Genomic DNA, 5,000 nt, shown 5'->3' with positions numbered 1-5,000 from the left:
ACTATTTAAATTAATCCAGTATTGTAATATGGCCGTATGGCTAGCATCGGAGGTTTTATAGAAACCGGGATTGCATAATGATCCAATCCTTAGGATTGATGTTTCACATAAATACACGTGAAGCTTAGGCATCACAATAGATGACCGTATATGGTCTAGAGAGGACATAAATATTCTGAATGATTCATGCGACCTTGTTTGCATTCTTATGAACCGATCTTTAAGATCGCTGTATCACTAATATGATCGTGTGAACTAAAGCATCACATACAAAGCCTGTGGCTTAATACTATCAAGGGGCTGTATAGCATAGCATCCGGAAGGTCAAATGACCCGGAGGCATCATGATCCGATCCTTAAGATCGTTGTATCCATAATAACGTGAAAGTCTTAAAGCAGTACAGCGCAAGCCGTACGGCCTTTATCGGAGGGATATATAGGCCAGATTATAACATGAACCAATCTCTAAGATGCTGTATCACACTAAGTGGTCGGAGGTCTAGCATTCAACAAGGAATGCCCGTGGGACCGATTTCACACCATGAGCGATTGTTTTCATTGATGCGTAAGGAATTGTGTGTGGCGAGTTGTTAAAATCATGCGGCTACATGACAACATTGTGAACCTAAATATGAATGACAATGTGACTTAGATATCGAAAAGGACTTGGTTGATACAATCACCAAGGGACAACAATGAGAATGAAGTGGTACAATTTCCATCCTGCTAAGGAAGTTCTAAACGAACAGTACCTCATTATGGAAAATCCACTAGACTTGGGTATGCTTCACTGCTGAAATTCCACCATAAAACGGTGTCCTTCCAAAGCTAGAAATGACTAGAAGGAATATAAGATTCCGGATGACAAAGTATGGATGAGTACAACTCAGTCTTGTTTACGACAGTCTTCAATGTTGAGACTTGTGGTGAAGTAGGATGATGGAAGTCAGTAACCAGAAAGAGTTACTAGAGAAGTCCTATTCCACATCAATGTTGTGAAAGTCATGACTGTAACAACAGTCTTCGAATAAAGGTTCGCCAACTTATCGAACCGGTCATGACTGCTCTAGCAGAGGACCAAATTCGAGGATAAGGACTAGTCTCTTGCTTTATGATTGCAATGAGTTAACGTAAGGATCATTCACGATTTTTAATATAAGGAATTGGTTTTAAAGTTATGAATCTTGCCAGATCCCACGGGAACATATGGATGTTTAAGTATCCTAAGGAGAAAACCATTAAAACCAGGAATGGTTTAGAGAAGAGCATAGTAAAGAAAACTATGGGCTAAGGCATTTGCTAGAAGGCTCAGAACAACCAAAGAAAACGTTTGGTCCATTGAGTTATTAATGAATGGGTTCCAATGCGCAAACAATGGACAAACTAGAAGGGAAGCAAGTCTTAAGATTTGAAAGAAAAAAGCAGCCAAACCTTGAAAGAAAAGTGATCGGAAAAAACTATACCAAGATCCCATGCTGATTGAAAAACTATGCTCAAAGATCAGTATGAAGAGGCAAGAGAGGTCGGGGTGGTGGTGACCTATAAAGAAATAGCCCGCGAAATTATACACTATATGGCAAGATAGGATTAGCGTTCCTAAGTTTCTGCTTGATGGCAAAGAAATTGAAAAGGCACACCGTTTAACCCGGAAAGATCTCCATTGTGGAAACATGTACAACATAGGGAAGGAAACTGATTGGCTTGATAATCCCCAAAAGCCACCCGACTTCTGAGAAGGGTCATGAGGGGGGAGAGATGGTGAAACCCCTGAGCCGCAATATACAAGTTCGGTACTAGGTCTAAAGACCATGTTATCTGGCTCGGATATTACGCGGCCCTAATAAAGGGCCATTAGCCGGCCAAACCAAAGGCATGATTACAAACCGCCACAAAGAGGGGCTATCACTATATAAACGTGGCCATGACTCGACCGTGACTTGTCTGAATAGTGGAGGCTGGCCCGCACACAGTCAATTGACTCGGCCAAAGCAGACGAAGAGACCATGGAGAGACAACACATGGCCGCAAAGGCCAGACCCGTCCGGTTCGGCCATTACTAGAAAAGGATTGGCCATTACCTAATATGCTTGGGGACTAATGAATTACCTGAATAGAATGACCTTAAGATCATATGCATCCAGGCCATAGTAAAGTGAGCATAGATATTCCCATCTAATAATGAATACGGGTAATTTAAAACCAGACAACCGTCGGAAGAGGTCATTGAAATAAACAACATATTCAAATGAGTTGCCGCCGAAGAGGGAACCTCAAAAGAGGATTGGGAATATATGTTGGATAGGAGTATAGCCTTATGCGCGAATTCGAAAGGGATCCTTTTGAGCAAAAACATGGTGATGAAATAAAGGCACAGGTACGGAATTGCATGAACCAAAAGCATCCCGACTGTCCAAACCTTAAAGGGAAAGATGGTAAGCGGATAAAGAAAGAGAAAGGAATGTAAGGTGGTTACCGTCATTGTCTTGGCGAGATCCTGGACTAGGAATATGATATACGAGTTCCAAAGAAAGATAAATAAAGATGGCAATTGAGAAGCTAATCGAGGGGATGCCAGAACTGACCCGAAAAGAATGATTAGTTCTAACCAGCTTGGCACATATGAACATCCTAGAAGAGGGACAATAACAAGTTGCTATAGAGTCTATACAGATAGACCAGGGTTCCATAAGATTAAGGAAACTCGGATCGAAAAGAAAAGGGCTGGAATGGAAAGATTCCGATGTTATAAGAGAAACCATACAGAATTGGGAAAAGGCTGAGCAGCTAACAGTGAAGGTAACCAAAACCATGTAGGCTTGGGAGCCAAGCTACAGGTAACAAGGGTTCCTGGATAATGAAATCTCAAAGTGATTAAGAATCATGTCTGGAAAAATAATGGAACCTCATGAAAGTGCGACACACACACAGGACATCTATATAAGATGCCAAAGTGAAAGACTTGAACATAAAGAATAAGCGGGATGCAGAGAAACCACGAATTTGAGTACTTATCATACAATCATAGAATTCAACAAGATTTTAAAAGAATAGAATAAAATCGTGGAAGGTTCAAGTATCTAAAGAGAGTTGAGCGATTGCCATGTACATAAAAGAAACGCATCCGATAAACCGTAATAGATGGATCTTGTGAGATAAAGAGAAAAACCGTGAGCAAGCCATAATCACGTGGACCTATCGTGTGGCCAGTTCTTTCATTGTAACAGAATTAGATATAGTTGTTCACACAAGGAACTCACAGAGATCAAAGGAACAGATTATAAGGAGATGAAACTCCTAGTGGTGTTGCTGCTACAATTTTCGATGTTAAACCAAGTCTGGTCATAAGAAAGAAGCCTCTAGATACACTGAGTAGAAGCAGCATATGGGATCAATGGATAAGATAAGTTAAGCTAAGAGAACAGTTGTTGCTAAGCCGATTCATGGACTGAAAAGCGCTGCCTATAGTAAAAGAAGAATTATCACAACATGATCATTGATCTTGGAGGTGCTATAAGCGACAATCCAATATAAAACAGTCATAGATAAGGTTTTCTAAGAAAATCCTTGTGCCTTATACTAAACCAAGAGGTTGTAAATATAGAATGAAATCCATGTGAGGTTACTGGCTAAAACCTCCAGCACACCAGCTGAGAGCGTCCGGCACTCTGGCCAAAAGATCCAGCCCTTAGGCAAAAGCGTCGGCCTTCCATCCAAGTACGCCGGCCCCTTCTATAAAGGAATTCGGCTCATATACTTTGATCAGGCTAGTATAAAGATCAAAACAGGTGTAATCCGACATCAGACCCTAGGATCGGCATAGCAAAATAGTTTACTGGTGCTGTATAAATTTGTCGAAAGGTGAAGAGGAGTATTTGATGGTCCCCTGACTTGGTCGGATTACCAAAAGGTTATAAGCCGTGAAGTCAGATCCATGCTAATAATGTATATTAAGCAGGTGAATGATCCACAGCAACTAAGGTCATGAGAGGCCACATAAGTCAGTACCTAAGGCAAGAAGATCGATGCCATACATGAGAGTGTCGGCCGCAGAGCCATTGATACGAGATGTACACTCAAGCAATAATCATGAAACACTCATAAGGTCAGTAAGGGGACAGCATGGATGTGGTCTATCAGTACACGGATCAGTACACGGATCAGTCCAGAGTGAAACATGGTCAGCATGATAATCTGTCCCAAGCAAAGTACAGACACGGACGTTCACGGGCCAGCATGCTGAATGTGTGGTCAGCATGCGATACAGTTCAGTAAACGGATCAGTAAACGGATCAGTCCACGGGAAGGGCCAGCATGTGATTGATATTGCTCAGACACATCGTAACCGGAGTCACTACATGTCAAAGGCCACTGGGAACGACCTAAGAGGTCTGGTGGTCTGATTTACAGTTCAGACACGAAACAGCCGACAGTCCTGTGTATACCACAGGACAGTCCGTGTCAGATGCGTGCGTGTGTAGGACTACACGGAGGTTCACACGTCACGGGGACAGTAGTGCGTGTGGACGTCCTCCTGTGCTGACGGACGTCCTGTGTGTGCTGACGGACGTCCTGTTTGCACTGACGGACACACTGACACCGTACTACACACGTACACACGGACCCTGCGTGTGTGACGGACACGGTGTGCTGACGGACGGTGTGTTACGGACGTCCTGTGTGCACTGACGGACACACGGACACACAAGACAGGACGGCCCGGACGTGTGCTGACGGACGTCCTGCGTGTGCTGACGGACGTCCTGTGTGCACTGACGGACACAGACACACACGGACAGCCACGACGTCCTGTGTGTGCTGACGGCGTCCGTGTGTACTGAACGGACACCCGTGGCCAAAATCACCGAACAGTCCACGGACGTGCTGATTGTGTGTACTGAGCAGACGTCCTGGTGTCGACGGACGGCCACGGACGTCCTGTGTGTGCTGACGGACACACACGGACGTCCTGTGTGTACTGACACACAGCCCACGTGTACTGA

The sequence above is a fragment of the Brassica napus genome, unplaced genomic scaffold (assembly GCF_020379485.1).
Source record: "Brassica napus cultivar Da-Ae unplaced genomic scaffold, Da-Ae ScsIHWf_1828;HRSCAF=2464, whole genome shotgun sequence".
Classification (NCBI taxonomy): domain Eukaryota; kingdom Viridiplantae; phylum Streptophyta; class Magnoliopsida; order Brassicales; family Brassicaceae; genus Brassica; species Brassica napus.
The sequence above is the reverse complement of the archived record's forward strand: the minus strand, read 5'-3'. Positions refer to the sequence as shown.